Here is a 24,399-nt window from a genome sequence, read left to right on the forward strand (position 1 = left end):
GAAGCACAGAACTTGAGTCTCATCCACACTACAGGTCAGACACCTGCACACATGCTTATTTGGGCCCCAGTGAGTGGCACATGTGGACAACAAGCCCCCTGAACCAGGGGAGTGACCAGCTCAGGTGTTGGGGGGCAGCAGCTGAGCCTGAATATGGGTGAGGGGCAAACTGTTCAGGTACAGGAGAAGCGTGTATTTGAAGTCATCCCAATCCACTTCCTGGATGAGGAGGGGATGACTGGGCAGCAAAACTGAAAACTATATTATATTCTCATCATAGAACTAAGTTATGTTGTAAGTGATGTGGCTAAGTGAAAGTGAAGTCGCTCAGTCGTGTCCGACTCTTTGCGACCCCGTGGACTGTAGCCTACCAAGGCTCCTCCATCCATGGGATTCTCCAGGCAAGAATACTGGAGTGGGTTGCCATCCCGACCCAGGGATCGAACCCGGGTCTCCCACATTGGAGGCAGATGCTTTAACCTCTAAGCCACCAGGGAAGCCTTAAGTGATGTGAATGATGTGTAAACTAACAATTAGGAGACATTTACACAAATATCCATAATAGACCTGGTGATCAAAATTTTCAGCAAGGCAAGGGAGATGAAACAGATCAGTGTGAAAGGAGGAGGTGATTCGGTGCCTGACAGTGTCAGGGATGTATCGTTTCCCTAAAAAACCTATGAGAGTTTCCAGTTTGAAAATATGAAGCTAATGTTAAAAAAGACCACCAGAGAAGTGAATAGTATGACTTGTACCACATTTAACTAAATTGTTTTGCTTAGAGAGAAAAGAGATTTTGCTAGTTAAATGTGGTATAAGTCATATTATTCACTTCTCTGGTGGCCTTTTTTTTTTTTTTTTCACATTAGCTTCATATTTGCAAACTGGAAACTTGCATAGGTTTTTTAGGGGAATGATATATCCTTGACCCAGATTTAGCTAGAATATTTATATCTGTGGGCTTCCCAGGTGGTTAGTGATAAAGATCCTGCTTGCCAATGCAGGAGACATAAAAGATGTGGGTTCGATACCTGGGTCAAGAAGATCTGATATGGCAACCTGCTCCAGTATTCTTGCTTGGAGAATACCATGGGCAGAGGAGCCTGGTGGGCTACAGCCATAGGGTCGCAAAGAGTAGGACATGACTAAGGTGACTTGGTGCACATGTGCATGTATATTTGTACCTCCTAAATCCAGAGCTACAGTTGACTGACTTGAGTTCTCAGAAAAAAAATTTTGCATTACAAGTTCGCAGTTAGCTTCTATAGAGCATAAGAGAAAAAGAAATATTTGTCCATGAGCACAGAACTAATTGAAGGGATATGTAAATTTAAAAATAGGAAAGTGACTGCATACTTTTCAGGTTGCTTGCTTTTTTATTGGGCAAACATATTAAATTAATAGAAAAAAGTCCCTTTAGAGAGAAAAAAGGGAAAGAAAGAAAATTGGACTTATCCAAGCAGATATATCTTCTATTGGTACCCTCTGCCCCTAAAACCAGTGCTTGGGACTCAAAAAGAAGGAGCGATTTTTCTAGTGGATAAGTGTGGACCCAGGAAATCATGAGGTCAGGAAATCATGAGGTCAGTAGTGTAGTTTCATAGGCAGAGTTGCTAATGCCTTGGGGATCAAGAAGGGGCATCTAAGAGGATGATGGGCAGCGCATGGCAGGCAGAGTTGGCTAGAGCATCAGTGGGCTAGGAAAGATGGGCTGCAGAGGAAGCAGAAGCCTGAACTACCCATGAGATACATATTTCCCCATCCACCAGAGCCTTCCGGAGAGATTCTGGAAAGAGAAGGACTGAGGGGGGCTAACATTTGGTGAGTGGGGTCCACTTACTTGGCATATCATGAGACACACTGTTTAGGTGACTTTGGCCAGAATCTGCAAGTGGTGAGCCTAAGGGACACTTAGGTTACAAAATAATGTGAGTGAAATAATAGCATCATTGTTGCAGCTTAATGATAATAAATAGCTTCAGACATGAGAGAGGTCTAAGCCAGCTCACGAGTAAATGTTCTAGTAGATCATAAAATAAGGGCTCAGAGCAGGGTGAAGGCCCTGTGGTTTCCATGACCATGTTGGATGAGAGAATGGAAGAGGTGGGGCTTGTAGCTTGGGAGACTAGTAAGGTGAAAGGATGAGGAAAAGCAAGACCTTGATGAAAAGAAAGGGAACTTCCAGTTCCAACCCTGGCCTTTAAAGAGCTTGGACTGCCTCCTCCCATCCTTATGGGACAAGAAAAGCCTGGACAAAGATCAACTTTTCTTGAATTCATCAGAGAACGTGTTTCAGGGCAAACTGCTGCTTTAAAATCTGCAGACACAAGAGCATCCAGAGAGATTTCTTTATCAGAGAAGCTACTGGAGCCATGAACTAGTGAGAACATTAATGGTAACTGGGTGAATGCCTGGATGTTGGGAGTGTCCTAGCCTGACAGCGACAGACCTCTGCGGACCATCGTCTCAGGTGGTCCCCACATTTTTATAGACTTTCACTCCAGTAATTGCAACATATTCTCACAGTGAGGATCCTAGAAAGATCTCCTATGGTTCTGGCAGGGGAGAGTCATCATTGCGAAGCAGGAGCATTGCGAAGCGTGGTTCTCATAGCATTTTCTCTCTCCAGGAAGAAGGACTTGGCGGGAGCACAATACCACAACTTTGCAAGTAAGGAAGAGGACTTTCCCTCTGCCTTCCTATATCACCTAAGGGAGGAAAAAATTTTACAAAGTCAAATAGGGACACAGCCAAGGAAATATATTCCCAATGCTGTACCAGCAAGTGTGTATGGGAAAAGATGCTGACTTGAGTAACCTTTGAAATGAATGAATGCTCTCAGACTAAGGACAAGAGGAGCTGTATGCAAACATGGCACAGCTGGTAAAGTTGTTTCGCATGGGGATGCAGGTTAACAATTCTGAAACTAATCTACATGTATACTGGAAATGAAGAATGCAATAAATGAAAGGCGGATGGTGGGAGTCAGGCTTCTCACTGATAGAGCCATAGGTCATAAGCAAGCAAGGGAGGAGGCTTGAATAACCCATGTGACCCTATATTAGCATCAGACAAACTGATCTGTGATCTCATGTTTAGCTTAATGTACAGACCAATGAATAACAGAGAAAAGTTTTTAGATATGTATACATATATTAGAGGTTTAACATACACACATGTATTTCCTTACTCTGTCAGTGAGAAAGGCTGAGACATAACAATACTCCAGGAGCAATGAGTACACCGAGTCCAATCTTGGTTTCTAATACCATCTTCTGAAAAAAGGAACCAGGCTTCTGGAGAAGTGGTTTATTTTAGGACTGGGGCAGGGAATAGACAGATGAATCTGGAGAATCATGTAGTGTCAGAAAGTTAGGAAGTGTTCAAGAACACACAGTGATGAAGCATATCAAAGGGACACAGAGGCCAGCTAGAAGAATCCCCCATGGCAAAAAGAGGAAGAAATTGAGCAAGAAAACAAATATTGGATTCTAACCTACAATATAAAAAAAATATCTAGAAGTCCATACTGATATAAATAATGGTTGAATAAATAAATGTTGAAGAACAGATGAAGCCTCTATGCAGGAGAATTCCAAATAATTCTTGTGGTTATTCCTCCTTAAAGGAGGTGAAAGGTAAACCCCCCACTCTTCAAGTGTGGGCTGTGCACAGCTACTTCCTACCCCAGAGTGTAGTGTGGAAAGGATGAAAGAGCTGGTTTACAGTGGAGACCCCTGACCACACTGTTGTAGCCATATGATCAAGGTATCAGCAGTGACTACTACTGGCTTTGACTCTTGACCTGATGCACCAAGAATGACCCTTTACCTCTGAAAAGACCTTCCTCCCCCAAACTCCAGAACCTAAGTTAATCATGAGACAAATATGAGATAAATCTAAATTGAAAGACAGTCTACAAAATATATTAAGTTTTGATAGACTCATCGGAAACAAGTGATATCTGAGAAGCTGTCACTTTCTAGAGAGCCTAAGGAGACTAGATGACTAGTCATAATGTGTCTTCGATGATGTCCTGGGACACATAAATGACCTTAAGGAAAACTGATGGTATCTGAGTAAAGAATGGATTTGGTTCGTAAAAAAGGTGTCAATATTGGCTCATTAGTTGTGAGCAGTGGACCGTATTAATATAAGTTGTTGCTAGTGGAGACAGTGGGGTGTATGAGAACTCATTGTGCTATCTGTGCAACTTTACTGTAAATCTGAAACTACAGGGTTGGCCAAAAATTTGTTTGGGTTTTTCCATAGCATCTTATGGGAAAACTTCAATGAACTTTTTGGCTAACCCAATATTCTAAACTGAAAAGTTAATGAAAAAGAGAAACTTGAATTTTGTTAAAGTTTTTACATCTTTATTTTATTCATTTTTCATTAAAATCTGAGTTTTCCCCAACTCACATACTTGATCTTTAAAATAAATGAAATATTTCAACCATACAGAAAAAATTAGACGAAGTAAAAAGCATTCAAATTTGTCAAATATAATATTTGTCATATGTGTTTTTTGTCATTTTAAAAGAAATAAAACATTATCAACACAGTAAATCCCCTCTCTAAACCCATTCTGCTCCTAACCCATTTAAGTTCTTATACTGTTGCATAAAATGTGTCTATAAATAATCTGTATACAACAGTATTTGAAGGGAAACATTTTTTTAAAGGAAGTAGGGGGTGAAATTAAGGGAAGGAGCTCCATCCTAGAGGAGAAGCTGGTCAGAGGTGGATATAGAAGCACCCTGAAAGAGGCAGATCTGACCATTGGAACCTGGCCACCACCAAAGATTCTGTGTAAAATAAAACATGGTGCCTAAGGAGCTGGTGTGGGCCTCCCTGGTGGCTCAGTGGTAAAAGAATCTGCCTACAATGCAGGTTCAATTTTCTAGGTCTGGAGAAGGAAATGGCAACCCGCTACAGGATTCTTAACTGGGAAATCCCATGGACAGAGTTGCCTGGCGGGTTACAGGCTATGGGGTCACAAAGAGTCAGACACAACTGAGCAACTAATCAACAGCAATGTGCAAGCGCAGCCCTGGAAGGCAGCTGGGTGGAGTTCCACAGGATTATTACACTCTGCTCAATGAGAGTCAACCTTAGGCCAAGTACTTTATGAGCATTATCTCACTGAATCCTCTGACAAGTCTGTGAAGCAATGATTCCTCTTGTCTTTCCTGTAGATGAGGACACTGAGATTCAGAGAGGCATCATGTTGGAAGCTTCAGTGGAGAGAAAGCGGCTGGAGTTGGAGCTCAGCTCTGTATGAATCTGCACTCTTCATCCTAACTGAGATGAAGTGAAGTGAAATCGTTCAGTCGTGTCTGACTCTTTGCGACCCCATGGATTGCAGCCTCCCAGGCTCCTCTGCCCATGGGATTTTCCAGACAATAGTCCCGGAGTGGATTGTCATTTCTTTCTCCAGGGGATCTTCCCAATATCTACCTGGGTTCGATACCAGGGCTCGAACCCAGGTATCCCACACTGTAGACAGACGCTTTACTGTCTGAACCACCAGAGAACCTAATTACTCCCTTTTCCTGAGTGCAGAAACCACCGATAAGGCCCTGTGACAAGGGCTTTAAATGCATCATCATACAAAATTCTCAGTTTGGATAGCAGGTTCTATCATGATCCCAATTTCACAGATGAAGGAGCAATCTTAGAGGATTTAACAGGATGGTTTGTAAGTCCCACAGATAGGAAATGGTGTAGAGATATTCAAATAGAGGCCCTCGATTCTGAGAGCCCAAATGTTAAAGCACTAGCTTGTCTCACTTTCCGTGGTCATGACAGGAGTGGGTGTCTCTGCATGGCATGTAATCTACAGGCCTCTCCCTGCCCTGTGTCCCCTAAGTCTGGGATCAGTTGAAGTGACTGAATGAGCACTGAGGCCCTGCTCACTAGCCTCAGCTCTTATTGCCCAGAGATCTGCATTTTACCCTGGAAGGTCAGCCTGCTGAGAGTATTGCCACCACTGACAATGAGGCACTGTTGCCTCAGCTTAACGAAGGAGCAGAGTGGCCTCTCCTGCCAGCTGCAGGCCTCTGTAATGGATCCATGATAAATCTTTCTAGCAGCATCTCAACTCAACCAAAGTGCCAATCTCATGGCACCTTTAGGTGCTCAGAGTCTGGCCTACAGTGCAAATAAGGTCCATGACCCACAGGGAGACAGCTGCTAGCAGTGGCCTCTGATAAACAGGGGAGCTGGTAGCTATATGCACTGCAGGCTATTTAAGACATACCAATGGGTCTTGAGCTGCAGGGCCCCATGGCTTGCAGTGCATGATTCAAGAAGTAGATTCATTAGCAGAAGGGACATATCAAGAGTCAAATGCAAAACCCATGAGAATGATGCCCAGAGTCTTCTGTGCCCATATACCTCAGTAAGCTTTAGGATACAGCTAGGAATTGCTAGATGGCCTGGGGGAAGATGTTTCTGGAAGCACTACCACCCACAGTGTGGCCAGAGCTCCAGGGAGCAGTTAACTCTGGCAATAGTTTGCCAGGATGTCTTCTAATTTCTTTGTTCAAAGGGTCTCTGGGCCACCTCTACCATGAGCAGAGGGTTAGCCCTGTGTTGTGAACCTGCTGTGTGGTAGCGGCATGTAATTCTAGGTTGCAGCAGATGTGTTATAGCCCTGAGACATTTTCAGGATTCCTTGGGAAATGCTATTGCATAGCAGTTTGGGGGATTAAATTGTGAGCTGTGGCAGCAACCATATTTAATATGAGGATTTGCTTTTGGTATTACGGTCTTGTGGGGTGGAACTGGCAAAGTGGGATGTGTATCCTGTTCATCTCCTCGTGTTTTGAAGAAATAGAACACTCGAGAGACTGAGTGGGAAGGTGGGGAAGGAAAAGTGTCCTCATTCGCAGGGGCAGGTGGAGCAGGTCACAGCCACTGAAGAAGGGACCCAGAGATGCTTCTGCCTTGAGAGTGACCCCTCACCCCTCACTGGGGTAAGCTGAGAGGAAAACAAAAGGTAAAAAGAAGATGTGTGCATATAGTTTAGAATTGCACCTATGACCACTGGGAATAGAACATGATTTCTTGATCATTTGGAATTTCCTGCATCAACCAGGGATGGACTTGGAAGAAAGAGAGGGAAAACAATATTAAATTTTATGGGCCAGTTTGGGGCATTTTATTTTGCAGGCACTGTGTTCTTTGGACTATGCGGTTATCATCTGCTGCATATTGTTTACTACTGTCTGGCAAGCTCTGCTGGAAGACATCGCTGGGCATCATTTAAGATGGGAAGTTGGATATCAGTGACCTCCTGGCCTACTGCCTGATGGTGTCATTGGGGATCCTTGGCATGACTGGCAAATTGGAGGGGCTCTTCTGCCAGAGAGCTGTGTGTAAGGGAGACTGACAAGGCTCCTGTGTGAGCTTATCTGATGGAAGAAGGCGCCAGGCACAGTTCATGTGTCCAGAACAAAAGCCATGGTTGTTGGCAGAGAGTCCTCCTATTTCCTCACAGTCCAGTTCCCAGTGGACTCATCCATTCATCCAAAACACCTTTACTGAGGCCTTAATATGTACCAATCACTGTGGTATGTGTGGAATTGCAACAGGGAACAGAGCAGACACATTATTCACGTCCTATGGACGTGAAGATGGCTGACAGTAAAGTTTGATAGAGTTGGTGTTGTAAACAGCCTGGCAGACATCGGAGCATAAGCAATTCACTTTCTCTATAACCAGGTCTTGAACAGAGAATGACCTTCCTGTCATTTGGAGTTGAGCATGGTGGCACTTTGTTACCCTGGGGGCTTTAGGAGTGTTGGTGATGCTTTCTGGGGAGGCACAGGGGGAGATTCTGTCCAACCAAGCAGGCCTCTCTGGGCCTAGAACAGCAGAACTGAGACCATAGTGCCTTCTGTGGCAGTGATAGAGACCATAATGCCCAGCAAAGGTGGAGATGAAAGCATAGGCCCAGCAGAGCACTGATGGGAAGATGCAGTGTCTGTGATGTCCAAAGGAGAAGGGATGAAGAACCTGGGTGAACAGTGGGGGAAGGACTGTTCTAGAGAATACTAGAGAATATTCTTTGTTAGTTTGTTCCTGAAATCTCCTGGGGCAACCAGGAAATACTGGAGAGATTTCTAGGACAGAAATTTGGCTTTTGGCTACTACTATGACCTCACATACGCTCACAGACTGTTGAGTTCTGTGAAAACTTAATTCAAATAATCATAATAAGGACATTAATATGAACACTACTCTACCACCATCACCACCACCACAATTATTGGGGTTACTGAATGCTAGCCAAGTACTGGGCTAGGAGCTTCAAATATATTACAGCTAATTCTTAGAAGAATTACAAAGAACTTCCACTTTGGACCAACATGGCGTAATAGGGACTAGATTTACCCTGTTGTCTGAAATAACAAAAAAAAAGGAAAAATATATATAAAACAATGGTTTTCAAGATACGGACATCAAGCAACAGAGAACAGTGATCCCTGAAAGATGAGAAATGAACAAGGTGAGTCTGTGATCGCCCCAGGTTGCAGGCCATGGTGCAGGGAAGCGGTTCCTAGGTAGAGCCAAGCAGACTTCCTGTGTTAGAGAGGTTGATAGTCTGGAGAGGCCAGGGCAACTGGAGTTTACAGGACATACTGCCAATAGGGAGAGACATGCACAGACAAAGAAGCCCAGACATGTGCAGAGGGGTTGTCTCAACTACTCATCAGCACATGAGCGTAAGGGAAACAACCAAGGCCAGGGAAAGAGTCACCCTGGAGGATTAGACTTAACTGCCTAGTGCTCATACAGGACTGGGAATGTGCCTGTCCCCAGTGGTCAGACTAGAAAATACATGATGCCCATGGTATTAGGTAGAGATGTCAGAAGGATCATTCCTCAGCAGTGGAATAATTAATCCTAGGCAGCTATGGTCCCACTCAACAAATCTATAAAACAAAAGGATTAAATCATTTCTAAGTGACTTAATCATATTCTAGAGCAAACCTCAAGAATATTTATAGAAATACAAAAGCATACAGCAGCCAACAAGGTAAAAGCACCCTGTCTGGCCTCAAATTAAAAATTATCAGACATATGAAGAAGCAGAAAAATACAAACCCTAATAAAAAGAAAAATGTATCAACTGCCACCAGTTCAGAACTAACACAGAGAAGGACAAAACATTAAGAAAAAAGGGGGGGTTCATGTTTGGGAACGCATGTAAGAATTAAAGATTTTAAAATTAAAAAAAAAAAAAAGATAACCACAAAAAAAAAAAAAGAAAAAAGAAATTATTTAAAAGCTTGGAATTGAACTAAAGACAAAAACTGTAGTGTGTGAGATGGAAAAATACACTGATGGGATTAAGGGCTGATTGGATGTTGCAGGAGAAAAGATCAGTGAACTTGAACACCAGAAATGATCTAAAATGAAACAGAGATTCTTGGAGCATGACACTATTGATACACACTGCAATATGATGAATCTCAAAATGGTATACTGAGTGAAAGAAATCACACATATACACACACACTCACACGTACATACTGTATAATTCCTTTCATAAAGTTCTGGAAAATGCAAATACTCTGTAGAAATAGAAGGCAGATCACCAGTTACCTGGGGATGAGGAGGGCAGGAAAGGGTGGGAGAGAAAGGGGGATAGGAAATGTTTAGATTCATTATCTTTATTTGGATGATAATGTCTTGTATACATTTGTCAAAACTCATCAAACTATACACAAATATTTAAAGTTTATTGTATATTAATTATACCTTGATGAAAGCTGTCAAAAAAGACCACACTAGAAAGTATCGCCACACTTCTTTTTAAAAATTTTATTATTATTAAAAAAAATTCTGGCCACACCCTGCAGCATGTGGGACCTTAGTGTCCTGATCAGGCATTGAACCTGCACTCCATGCCTTGGAAGGCAGAGTCTTAACCACTGCACTGCCAGGGAAGTCCCCCACACCTATGTTAAAGATGAGAAAACTGATAGGAAAGTCAGTGGACTTGCCTAAGATCAAACACTTCCTAGGTAACCCAGGGTTTTGAATTCTGTAGGCCTTTGAAGTGGCATCAGATCGCAACTTCATAGCTAATATTACTTAAATCTACTTTTTGAAAGGATTATATTTTCAAAAATCTCTATAATAACAGCGAGCATTTGCTTACACACCCCCTTTATTTTTTATTTTTTTTTTAAATTTTAAAATCTTTAATTCTTACATGCGTTCCCAAACATGAACCCCCCTCCCACCTCCCTCCCCATAACATCTCTCTGGGTCATCTCCATGCACCAGCCCCAAGCATGCTGTATCCTGCATCAGACATAGACTGGCGATTCAATTCCTACATGATAGTATACATGTTAGAATGTCATTCTCCCAAATCATCCCACCCTCTCCCTCTCCCTCTGAGTCCAAAAGTCCATTGTACACATCTGTGTCTCTTTCCCTGTCTTGCATACAGGGTGGTCATTGCCATCTTCCTAAATTCCATATATATGTACACACCCCCTTTAATGCACAGCCCTTATCACAATCTTACATATCATAAACATATGAATTTCGTTACAGAATGTCAGTCTTTCTACCCTTCCTAGACCAGGATAAAGTAAGCTTGTGAGGACAGGGACTTTGTTTCACATGCTATGTGTATTGAATATCTTTTCTGGCTCCCTCTGGCCTCTTTGTCTATTGTTCTAGCTGTCAGTCTGGGAACCAAATGTACGTGCACTCCACTGGATATCAGAGACTTGATCTGCCAGAGCTCTGCCTCACGCCTGCCTCTGGTCTCACGCCCCAGGGTTTCACTACTGATGCTGCAGCAAAACCCCACTAGAGCAGCATGTGTTACTTGGAAGCGTTGGTTTCCCTCATGGAACGAAATTTTCTAATGGGAGGAGGGATCTGGAAGACAAATTCTGCCTCCTTTTACCTCCTGATGATGGTCCATATGTGACTTCTCAGGGATGGTGCAGCAAGATCAGTCAGGTTCACTTAGTGCTGGCGGGCGTGAAGCTCCTTACTCACCCTTCCTCCTTCCCCATCTTACTTATTTTGACCCTCACTCCTATCTCTATGGATTGAATTCCCTTTAAGTAAAATACATAAGCCCCTTGCCTCAGGCTGTTCTCTGCTACCAGCAGTGGTCTCAGAAAGCAGACCTCTGAATGGTGTTTTGGAGCTATGTTATAAGAACCTTTATGCCAATGATGAGTGGCAAAGTACCACTTCAGGGAGATGGTGACATTCTAATGATTAACGTTTTCACCAAGATTTACTTGGGATGAAGCGCAGGTAGAAAGTGATGTGTATGTATGACTGTGGCTCTTGAATAATATGGAGACAATGATCTTTATAAATTATCAATTGTAATAGGACTTGTAGAGTGGGTTGACCCTTTGAAACTTCACTAAAGCCTTACAAAAATGTCAAGTTCAGAACTGACAACACACAGATTATGTTGTGAAAACTAGACATTTCTAAGGCAGCTTTTCAGAAGATACTCATCTCTGTAGCCATAGGGCAGACGGTGCTGAAGATCAGACCTAATGTTTAGTTGAAAGTGTATCAGAGCTGCAAAGAGACAGATGCACAGCAGGATGAGTGTCTCATGTCGTGGTCATATCTTTAAAGGAAAATAATGAAATCCTGAGACTCAGGACTAGAGTAATTTGGGTAGATGAGCCAGAGTAACTTGAATCCCCTGCAGCTTTTGAACACTTCAGAACCACAGAGTATCTTCATCCCTTTGTCAGAGGAGAGCTGGAGATTGCAGTGATCTCACCTTAGGGGAGTGTCTCACGAGGTTTTGCTTGTTTTCCACAGGACCTTCCCTCATGTCCCCTCATTCATCCAGGCTGATAACAAAAGCCATATTTCAACAAAGCCTGAGCAGAGAAGTACAGCCCTGCTATGGGAGAAAATAGCTTAAAATATGAAAGAATCAAAGGACTTTTTGAATATATAACAGCATAGACCAGAACACATGTGTGCATAGATCTCATGGGTATTGAACCAGAGAGGAATGTAAGACTAGAAAGGAGAGAATTTATTTTTGAGGCACCTGGCCATGAATTAGGATTCAATGGTCTGCCGGGGACATTTGTGTTTGAAGTTAGTCCTAACAGTTTTCTGAGATGGCTTTTTGAAGCTTGTTTCTGACAATGGATTATAGTTAACAGTGTTTCTTTTTTTTTTTTTTTTCCCCAAAGTGTGGTCTCTGGAACAAAAGAATCAGCATCACCCAGGGAAATGAAAACTTCTCCTAGGGAATCAAAAGCTGCTAGGTGGGCTCTAGCAATCTCTGTTTTAGTAAGTCTTCCTTGAGAACCACTGGCCTGCAGTAATGAGGTGGAGAAGTCAGAATTTCTCTGATGCAGTATTTAAGGAAGGGATCAGAGGGCTCAGAGAAATGGGAAGGTTAGAGTGAATTTATCATGTAAGACATGAAGACTTTGAGTATGATTCCTCTGGGGGCCCTATGGGCACCCCTGCATTAAGGCAATAAAGAAGACACAGATGATGGTGGTACTGGCACCTTTAAGTAACTTGGTGATGGCCACCCTCTGGAGGATTAGGATAACCATGGGAGATGTTGCTATGAACCTGGGCTTCCTAATGTCAGTCAGATGATGGGATTCTAGAGTGACAGTATTCAGGGGGTAGCACTTAGGGTCAGAGGCAAGATGGTGTCATGACAATAATTGACAATTGGGGTGCATTGATCTGCAGGGATTTGTGGAAAAGCTAAAGAGATCCAGGCAATGGAGGAGTGTGTGGTGATGCACAGATGACTGATTAGAGTGTGGCTTGGCTTGAAAATAACACAAAAGTTTCATCTCAGTTGCCACAATGGAAAACATCTCCCCTCATCTGGTTTCATTTGCTCTCCGAGTCCATTCTTTGAATAGAAGGCCATCCCCTCAGGAAGGACCATGTGGTAGATTGCATGAAAGTGTGGTCCGTATATCACAGACTCTTCCCCATAGCACCTGGGCCATTGACAAGGTTGACTTAATGCTGGGAAAAGAGGGATACCCAGATGTGGGGGGACGGATTCTGGGGTCTGGGAACCAATGCACTATCATGGTCTTTGAACCTAGGAAACTTTCGCTACACCAGCCCCATCCTGATAAGTTTTGACTTCCTTACATTTAGACCTCTCTTCATTTCCTGGCCCACATTCCCAAGACAAATACTGGGGGGGGGGGGGGGGGGAGAAAGGACACATGATTTATCTTACTTGGAGAAACAGAGTGCCGAAGTGTTAGAAATTGAAGCTTCTCTTTGACAAGTTTGGGCTGACCAGGACAAAGTGATCTTCTTCTCAGTGTTGAACTTAGGTGTGACCTCAGATTCTCTTCTTTCTAAGTATAGGAAATCTTAACTGCCCATATTATGCTCTTATTTCTCTCTGGATAGGTCACAGAAATCAGGGCTAGGAGAAACATCCAAGTGCTAGGCTGCCTGAAGGAGCAGGTCCATGCATGCCCACAGCCCCAGCTTTAGGAGAGGGCGCTCTCTCTTCTGCCAGCCATGGCTTCTTGAGTGTGGCCGTGAGGACTGGTTGGCAGAAAGTCAAAGCAGAAAGGGGGACCCATGACGGTTAACCTACACTGAGCTCTCTAGGATCAGCAAGAGAAGGGGCCAATATGTAGAGCTCCAGCAGCTCTAAATCCCACAACACAAAATCATATCCTCTCCCCTCCAGGACCTCCCTCCAGGGCCTGCTCTGCTTTCTTGCCATCACTTGGGGGTGGGCACTGATACTCTCAGCATCCTTTTGTGCATATGCCTTCTGAGGCACTGAGCCTGGGTGGTCATCTTGAAGATGTGTGATCTAAAAAGGCATGATGGATCTCTGTGATCTAAAAAGCCCCACCTCATGGCAGCTCTCTCACATCAGTTGATGTTAAACCAACCTGTGTTGTTTTCCATTGTCTTCATACTTTTCATTCTGTGGCAGAAGCCTGTTTTCTTGGTTTATGTCTTCTTATAGCTATGGGGCTTCCCTGGTGGCTCAGTGTGTAAAGAATCCACCTACAATGAGGGAGACCTGGATTCATTCCCTGGGTTGGGAAGATCCCCTGGAAGAGGGCATGGCAATCCACTCCAGCATTCTTGCCTGCAGAATCCCCTTAGATAGAGGAGCTCGGCGGGCTACAGTCCATGGGGCCAGACACAACTGAGCAACTAAGCCCACATAGCTAAAGTGCTTTTAAGAGACTTTTAGATTTCCTTTTCTTCCCCATTGATGGAAGTATTATGAAGGACAAGTCCTCTACACAGACAGACCCTTCTGCACAATTTCTGATCCTCCATGTCGGGCTAGTCACAAGTGGAGTTTTCAGAGATTGCCTATATATACAGTGAGATGGAGGATTTACCAACTGGACAAAAGAGCAGTGTGGATAATGGGCCATGCAGACTTGTTGGACCAGTTTTCCTGGAAGTACAGAAATAGCATCATTGGTTGAGCATCTTTTGGCTATTGGCAGCAGCAAAGCCAAGGGAATGAGTCTATCCTCCAGGATCTTATAGTTTAGTTAGGGAGGGATTGAGGATATATAAAAATAGAAAGAGAACTGACCTGTGCATAAGGCATGTGACAGGGGACAAATGAAGACCTCACTGAGGATGACATCACTGAGGCCGTGGTGCCGAAGCAAGGTTTTGAAGTCAGACTTGGTGGGAAAGCAAATTGCTAGCAAGAAAAATGAGATGGGACAGCCACAAGAAACAGCATTATGTCTGCTGGAAAATGCAAGTAAATGGTGGTTCTGTTGGAGTTTCATCAGGGGAAAAGTGAAAGGAAATGAAACTGGAGAAATAGGCAGGGCTGGGCCACACACCATCTGTCATTCCTAGAAGTGTAGGCTTTATTCTCTAGGCCTCAGCTTGTATAAGTATGACCCCTGGGCCAGCCACATCATCACCTCCAGAGAACTGGTTAGAAATGCAGATTCTCAGGTCCCACTTCAGCAACCCAGTGAGGAGCACAGGGGCTGGGCTGGCGATTTTAATTTTAACAAGCTGTTCTGGGGATGCTGAGGCACCTCTGCTTTCAAGGGTGAGAAGCCATGGCAGGTTCTGAGCATTGAGAAGCTGGGGCCTTAAAAAGATCCTCTTACAGCTGCGTAGAAGTAGCCTTGGAAAGGACAGGTCTCATGGCAGAGTCACCAACTGGGAGACTATTCCAACTGTCCAAGTGAGAAGCTAGGATGAGAACCAAGACACAAGTAGTACGTGAATGGAGGGAAGGAGAGAAGGGGAGAGAGTGAGAGGTGTGAAAGTCACCCCAAGGTGAGGGCTGGATCTGGGCTAGGAGTTTCTACTGTTAAGCCTGAAGTTGCTGGTGGGTGGCCAGAGTGTTCATGCCAGCTACCCGAGAGGGAGGCCTTCTAGGTTCACTTCAACATCCATGGTGATGCTCCTTAGCTGCATCTTCCTGTGACCTTCATAGTGACAAGGCCAAGTTCTTTCTGAGCCGGCAGAACTACAGATGTGAGGATGGCTGATTATTCTATGTAAAGAAAACTTCTCAAAGCCAGGCTTGCTAATGGAAAGACTGTGCCGAGTGCACACATGTGGGCCAGTGTGTGTGCCGTGTTACTCTTTTGGCTTCTCATATTTTCCATCTTCCAGGTGCCTGCTTTTGCGTGCAGCAGGAGGTAGAATGAGGTGAGTTCCATACCTGTCAGTACTTCATTACATCTACGTTAATATTGTCTCAGCCTCTGTGTATTTGGAGTCCAGTAAACAAAACACATAGGAAAGCTTGAGTGCTTTAGTAGGGGTGGGGGGGGGGGTAGGGAGATTACCTTCAGACTTAAGCTTAGCTTATAAGAATATTATAAAATCCAGGCTATAAGCCACAGGAGTATGATTGTGTTGCTTTATTGTCCTAGAATAGGGCACTTGAGAGTCGCACGCTGCTGCTGCTGCTAAGTCGCTTCAGTCGTGCCCGACTCTGTGCGACCCCATAAATGGCAGCCCACCAGGCTCCCCCATCCCTGGGATTCTCCAGGGAAGAACGCTGGAGTGGGTTGCCATTTCCTTCTCCAATGCATGAAAGTGAAAAGTGAAAGTGAAGTCGCTCAGTCATGTCTGACTCTTAGCGACCCCATGGACTCTGGCTGAGAGTAGCATTAGTATATTGTTTTATTTCCACCAGATGCCCTATTGTGTACTGAATCATGTCGCCTTTCAAGACATGTTCAAGTCCTAGCCCCAGTACCTGTGAATGTGACCTTATTTGGAAACAGGATCTTTGCAGATGTAATCAGGTGCAGATGAAGTCATACTCACTGGTGATGGTGGTGCTGTTGCTCACTCATATTCAACTCTTTGTGACTTCATGGCCCAAATCCAGTGACTGTGTCTTTATGAGAAGAGGGAATTTGGACACAGACATAGACCGAAGGAGAATGTCATGTGACCATGGGGACAAAGATTGGCATGATGCATCTCTAAGCTGAGGGTTACAACCACCAGAAGCTAGGTAGAGGTGGGAAGGATTGTCCCTTAGAAACTCTGGAGAGAGCCTTGCTTTGGGACTTCTGGGCTCCAGAACTGGAGACAAAAAAAAATGTCTGTTGCTTTAAGCCATACAAGTTTGTGATCATCTGTTATGGCAGCCCAAGAAATGAATGCATGCTCCAAGCCTTCAGCAGGTTTAAGATCTGCAATCCCAACACAAAAATGGAAATGTAAAGCAACAAACAAAAATCAACAAAAAAATACGAACAGTCAGAGACAATTTGAAACTTATACAATTCAGAGTTGGTAATCAGAGCGATTGAAGAGATGGAAGGAGAGCCTCCTGTGTGTGAAATATGAAGAAGAAAGATAATGTGCTTTTTATCAAACTATCTGAAAGTGCAACAGACTGCCTTTTAAGATGGAAGGGAAAATCCTCCATAACTTTCAGGGAAAATAAGGACAGCCAGATAACTTCCCCATTCTGTGACAGCCTATTACCAAATGAGAGATGGAAAATAATAGGAAAGGCAGAAATGATATAAAACGGGCCCAGACATGGAACACTGCTGGACTAACTCCAGCAGCATTTGTGTATGTTGTCATGTCAATAAAATTACGGAAATTGAAACTTGAAATTGAACAGAGTGTGAAAGAAAGATGATATTCCTCAAGGGACACAGGCAGTAAATATTCACATTAAGGGGATGTGATATCACAGAAAGTTTCTGTGGCTTGGGATGCCACCGAAGTCCAAACAAAGCCGTCTAATATCACTGTTTTTCTCCGTGACGTTTCTGTAGAACTGAGCGCTTGGTTATAATGAAATTGGGCTCCTGAGAAGCGAAATCAAAGTTCAGAGATGCTTCAGTAGGTTGGAGTGCACATCCATTTATTCACAAGCCTGGTGGGGCTGCTTTCTATCAATTAGGAGCCATGAGTTTGCTTTATTCAGCAGCAGGGATTTGATATAAAGAATAGGCTGTAGGTTCTTGGACAAAGGAGAAAGCTGAGACTCAGGTCAGTTTGGTAGTGTAGCTGGAAATCTCCCTCTCCACTCTCTCTCCTTGCTAAATTGTGGAATGTTTCCTTTTTAAGCCCCCACAGCAACATCCATGGAGCCCTCCCTACATGCCCCTTGTGACCTCTCTCTTCTTCTGCCATCTTAGGCAAAGGTCAGGAGGCACTATTCCTGATCTGAGAACTGCTACAGACCAGTTTGTCCCCTTCCTGTATCTAAGAAAACCCTTCTGCTATCTGTTTTCATCCTTCTGAGTGCCCAGTGGGAAGTCTCACATTCCCATGCCCTATGTAGCAGGGCATTGGGTAATCCACTGATGATCTCTCCATAAAGGAAGCTCCTGAGCCAAAATATATAGACAGTTTTTTCCTGACACTCATACAACTGCCAGTATTTCCCCCTCAGGATTATTTTCTACTGAAAGAGTCTGTAGCTGCTTTGAGTTCTTATGCTTTTATAAAAACAAAACAAGTCACTGCACCTAATCCATCACTGCATACATCTAAGAAAGGTCCATAGTTGTTGAATTGGTGAGAAAGATCTGTTTTTGTCTTTCCTGGAGATGTTATTAATATGCTGAGCTCAAGATAATTTAACTGGATTTTTACAAAGCAGTTGAAGATAATTACTATTATGATCCTTATCTTGTAAATGAAAACTAAACCTTAGAGGGGTTAGAAATTTTGACCAAGTTTACAGAGTTAGAGTTGAAATCCAGGTATACATCTCTCAAGCCACACTGCTGCTCATGAGCTGCAAAATTTAGGGAAGCACAGAATGTGAGCATTGAGTAATCTTAGAGGTCATCCAAGCCAACACAAAAATCCTACAGCTGAAAAGTGATTGGATTCTGCCTGCACATCACTAGTGTCAGAATTCACCACCTCTCCAGATCCTATGTTTTGGTTTCAGTTCAGTTCAGTCACTCAGTCGTGTCCGACTCTTTGCGACCCCATGAATCGCAGCACGCCAGGCCTCCCTATACATCACCAAATCCCGGAGTTCACTCAGACTCGCGTCCATCGACTTGGTGATGCCATCCAGCCATCTCATCCTCTATCATCCCCTTCTTCTCTTGCCCCAATCCCTCCCAGCATCAGAGTCTTTTTCAGTGAGTCAACTCTTCTCATGGGGTGGCCAAAGTACTGGAGTTTCAGCTTTACCATCATTCCTTCCAAAGAAATCCCAGGGTTGATTTCCTTCAGAATGGACTGGTTGGATCTCCTTGCAGTCCAAGGGACTCTCAAGAGTCTTCTCCAACACCACAGTTCAAAAGCATCAATTCTTTGGTGCTCAGCCTTCTTCACAGTCCAACTCTCACATCCATACATGACTACTGGAAAAACCATAGCCTTGACTAGATGGACCTTAGTCGGCAAAGTAATGTCTCTGCTTTTGAATATACTATCTAGCTTGGTCATAACTTTTCCTCCAAGGAGTAAGCGTCTTTTAATTTCATGTCTGCAGTCACCATCTGCAGTGATTTTGGAGCCCCCAAAAATAAAGTCTGACACTGTTTCCACTGTTTCCCCATCTATTTCCCATGAAGTGATGGCACCAGATGCCATGATCTTCGTTTTCTGAATGTTAAGCTTTAAGCCAACTTTTTCACTCTCCTCTTTTACTTTCATCAAGAGGCTTTTTAGTTCCTCTTCACTTTCTTCCATAAGGGTGGTGTCATCTGCATTTCTGAGGTTATTGATACTTCTCCCAGCAATCTTGATTCCAGCTTGTGTTTCTTCCAGTCCAGCGTTTCTCATCATGTACTCTGCATATAAGTTAAATAAGCAGGGTGACAATATACAGCCTTGACGGACTCCTTTTCCTATTTGGAACCAGTCTGTTGTTCCATGTCCAGTTCTAACTGTTGCTTCCTGGCCCGCATACAGATTTCTCAAGAGGCAGGTCAGGTGGTCTGGTATTCCCATCTCTTTCAGAATTTTCCAGTTTATTTTGATCCGCAGAGTCAAAAGCTTTGGCATAGTCAATAAAGCAGAAATAGATGTTTTTCTGGAATTCTCTTGCTTTTTCCATGATCCAGCAGATGTTGGCAATTTGATCTTTGGTTCCTCTGCCTTTTATAAAACCAGCTTGAACATCAGGACGTTCACGGTTCACATATTGCTGAAGCCTGGCTTGGAGAATTTTGAGCATTACTTTACTAGCATGTGAGATGAGTACAATTGTGTGGTAGTTTGAGCATTCTTTGGCATTGCCTTTCTTTGGGATTGGAATGAAAACTGACCTTTTCCAGTGCTGTGGCCACTGCTGAGTTTTCCAAATGTGCTGGCATATTGAGTGCAGCATTTTCACAGCATCATCTTTCAGGATTTGAAATAGCTCTACTGGAATTCCATCTCTTCCACTAGCTTTGTTCGTAGTGATGCTTTCTAAGGCCTACTTGACTTCACATCCCAGGATGTCTGGCTCTAGGTGAGTGATCACACCATCGTGATTATCCGGGTCATGAAGATCTTTTTTGTACAGTTCTTCTGTGTATTCTTGCCATCTCTTTTTAATATCTTCTGCTTCTGTTAAGTCCAGACCATTTCGGTCCTTTATTGAGCCTATCTTTGCATGAAATGTTCCTTTGGTATCTCTAATTTTCTTGAAGAGATCTCTAGTCTTTCCCATTCTGTTCTTTTCCTCTATTTCTTTGCATTGATCGCTGAAGAAGGCTTTCTTATCTCTTCTTGCTATTCTTTGGAACTCTGCATTCAGATGCTTATATCTTTCCTTTTTTCCTTTGCTTTTCGCTTCTCTTCTTTTCACAGCTTTTTGTAAGGCTTCCCCAGACAGCCATTTTGCTTTTTTGCGTTTCTTTTCCATGGGGATGGTCTTGATCCCTGTCTCCTGTACAATGTCACGAACCTCATTCCATAGTTCATCAGGCACTCTATCTATGAGATCTAGGCCCTTTATCTATTTCTCACTTCCACTGGATAATCATAAGGGATTTGATTTAGGTCATACCTGAATGGTCTAGCGGTTTTCCCTGCTTTCTTCAATTTCAGTCTGAATTTGGTAATAAGGAGTTCATGATCTGAGCCACAGTCAGCTGCTGGTCTTATCTTTGGCTGCAGAGAATATAATCAGATTTCGGTGCTGACCATGTGGTGATGTCCATGTGTAGAGTCTTCTCTTGTGTGGTTGGAAGAGGGTGTTTGCTATGACCAGTGCATTTTCTTGGCAAAACTCTACTAGTTTTTGCCCTGCTTCATTCTGCATTCCAAGGCCAAATTTGCCTGTTACTCCAGGTGTTTCTTGACTTCCTACTTTTACATTCCAGTCCCCTATAATGAAAAGGATATCTCTTTTGGGTGTTAGTTCTAAAAGGTCTTGTAGGTCTTCATAGAACCGTTCAACTTCAGCTTCTTCAGTGTTACTGGTTGGGGCATAGACTTGGATTACTGTGATATTGAATGAGCTCCAATACTTTGGCCACTTCATGCTAAGAAAAGATGTTAAGAAAAGATTCATTGGAAAAGACCCTGATACTGGGAAAGATTGAGGGCAGGAGGAGAAGGGGGTGGCAGAGGATGAGATGGATGGATAGCATCACCAGCTCAATGGAAATGAATTTAAGTAAACTCCAGTAGATAGTAGAGGATAGAGGAGTCCGGTGTGCTTGCGCTACAGTCCATGGGATTGCCAAGAGGTGGTCATGACAGCAACTGAACAACAACAATAGAACAATATTTAGTCTATAGCAATCTTCAGTTCAGCATTGCCTTCATCTTATTCTAAATGGCAAATAATCTTTTCCCGTGACTCAGGAAGACAGTATCTTTTCAGAGTTATTGTCTCCTCTATGATGGGTCTACTCAGTTTCCTCTAACCTCTATCTGTGAGTTCTGAAAGCACAAACCAGGTTCCTTTTTTGGCTCAGATACAGTCTTAGCTGACTTTCATGTAACAAAGCGGAAGCAATAATTGAACATCTGCTATTTTCCAGGTGCTCCCTCACATTCATGATCTTATTTAATTCTCCAATAGCCCTATAAAGTAGAAAAAACAATATTCCCACTTCATAGAGAAATAGGAGAAACCGAGGCTCAGAGAGGTGAAATGACATGCCCAAGGCAGGAAACTGGCAGGATCAGTCTTCAAACTCTTGGAAGCTTATTCTAGGCCTAACTCATTGCATGACACCTGGATTATTTTCCTGTTCCAAATCATAGTCCTCTAAGGTGATTTGAAAGCATGTCAGTCATTTTCTCCTCAGAGGCAGGGTTTCCCTGTAGAATGATCCTATTGTGATATTCCTAAACTAATCCTAGTTTCATCTTAAAGTTCATCAAGGAGGGCAAACACGAAGTTCCTCATTCTACTGCAATTACTTTATCTAAATGAGATAGGCTACTTTGGCTTGACTTTTCTCACCGGATCAAACCCACTCAATGATTTTTGAGCATCCAAATGTGCTTTTGTTTAGAAAACAGAAAGTGGAGATTTTGTTGAGCTATAGGAAGACATTTTTGTCAATAAATTCATATTACTAGAAGTCTTTGGGATTTAAGATTTAAAGGTAGAGGCAGAATGGGTGAAAGAAAGGGTGGGTACTGAATTTGGCTGAACTGTACACTAGCAGCATCTGAATGGCTTTGTGGTAGTGTTTTTAAGTGCTATAGAATAAGGAAAATCTCTAAATCTTTGAGGCAGAATTCTTTTAGAATTTAGGGTATGGGCCAGGGTTTCCCAGGCTCCCAGGGGCAGGCAGGTAATGTCAGTGTGAGGTAGATAGGGCTGGGTATGGGTTTACAGAGAATCATGGTACACACTTTGATCAAAGGCGCTGAAAAAATTAAATGGTCTAGTGTACAAACAAGCAAGATCCTCGACTCCTGGGGTTCTAATTAATGACCCCTGGTCCACTAATATGCACCTCCCCCACCAATTTTGCTTATTAGTGGCCAGTTCTTTGTAAGTTACAGAGTTAAACTCCTCCTCATGGCACTGGCTTCAGATTGACCAGCTCTGAAGGACTGAGAGGACCACTCTCTACATGGGAAAATAAATGTACTTACGAGAGAAGATGTCTGAGATTGTAGTCACAATACAACCCATGCAGGATGATAAAACAAATGAAGAGATTCTCTCTTTATGGAGAATTCTCCCTGCTTCAAAGTTCCAAGTTCTACAGCTTTCTGGGATGATCCCATTGATGACTTTTGTAAAAAGATTTTTTGGTTTTGGCTGTGCTGGGTCTTCGTCGCTGCACAGGCTTTTTCTAGTTGCAGTGGGTGGAGGCTACTCTCCGGCTGCAGTGTGCCGGCTTCTTATTGCAGCGGCTTCTCTTGTTGCCAAGCACAGACTGTAGGGCACACAGATTTTAGTAGCTGTGGTTTAGTAGTTGCTCAGTAGTTGTGGTTTCCAGGCTCTAGAGCACAGGCTCAATAGCTGTGGCGCATGGGCTTAGTTGCTCCTTGGCATGTGAGATCTTCCCAGATCAGGGACCAAACCTGTGTCTCTTGCATTGGCAAATGGATTCTTTACCACTGAGCCAACAGGAAAACTCCCTTTGATGACTTTTTAAATGATTCAAGTACTTCTCTTATGCCAACATCCTCTTCTCTTTCCTCTTTTTTAAAATTAAAACATTTTTATTATGGGAAAAAACCAAACATACAAAAGGAGAGAGAATAATGTAACAAAGCCCTAGGTGTCCATCATCCAGCTTCAATATTAGTAAGCTCACAGCCAAACTTGTTTCCTTTATATTCCTACTCACTGACCTTGCCCTCTCCACCATCCCCATTTCTTAAAGTAAATTTCATCCAGTATGTCGATTCATACATAAACGTGTGTATGTGTGTGTGCTAAGTCACTTCAGCTGTGTCCAACTCTTGGCTACGCTGTGGACTATAGCCTGCCAGACTCCTCTGTCCATGGGATTCTCCAGGCAGGAATACTGGGGTGGGTTGCCCTGCCCTCCTTCAGGGGTTCTTCCTGACCTAGGGATTGAACTGGTGCCTGCTGAGTCTCCTGCATTGGCAGGCGGGTTCTTTACCACTAGCCCCACCTAGGAAGCCCATAAAAATATGTGTATATCTCTAAAAGCTATGAATTTTTTTTTTAAGAATTCCTAACCATAACCACAATACCATTCATCATTACAGAAGAAAAATCCTTTGATATCATTAAATATCCAATCAGTGTTCACATTTTCTCAATTGTCTCATTCTTTTTACATTTTATAGTTTGCTTCAACCCAGATATAAACAAGGTCCACACATTGCAGTTGTTGATATCTATCATAACTCTCTTTTAACCTAAATGTTCCCATTTTCACTTTTTCTTTTAATTTAGTTGTTGAAGAAACTGAATTGTCTGTCCTAAAGTGTTTTCCACTGTCTGGATTTTACTAATTGGATCCCATGGCGTCATTTAATGAGTTCCTCTGTTCTTCTAAATTGCCAGTTAGATCTAGGCTTGATTAGATTCAGGTTTTTTTTTTTTCCTTTCTTTCTTTCTTTTCTTTTCTTTTCTTTTCCTTTTTTTTTTTTTTTTTTTTTTTAGCAAGACCACTCCATTGGAGGAGTTCTGTACTTTTATCAGGAAACTTGCTATGTCCATTCAGGTGTCACGCTTCATGATGTAACCAACATTGATAATAATTGTCTAGATCCATCAGTTCATTTGCAGTTTCCAAATATTGATTTCCTAACTCTATCATTTCTTCTTCCCTTGGAACGTAGAAAATTCTAAAAGAAAAACCTTCCCTCAGCATCAATTTGTTTACTCTGAGGTACATCTTTTTGTAGGGAAAGAAAGAATATTTCTTAATACTTTCTTTATATTTACCAGTCGTTGGAAGAGTGAACTTATTTTTCTAATTCTCCAAAAACTTACTTTTTTCTGTTGTTATTTTTCTTTTTTTTTAGGATTTTATT

Source organism: Capra hircus, chromosome 1, assembly GCF_001704415.2.
Source record: "Capra hircus breed San Clemente chromosome 1, ASM170441v1, whole genome shotgun sequence".
NCBI lineage: Eukaryota > Metazoa > Chordata > Mammalia > Artiodactyla > Bovidae > Capra > Capra hircus.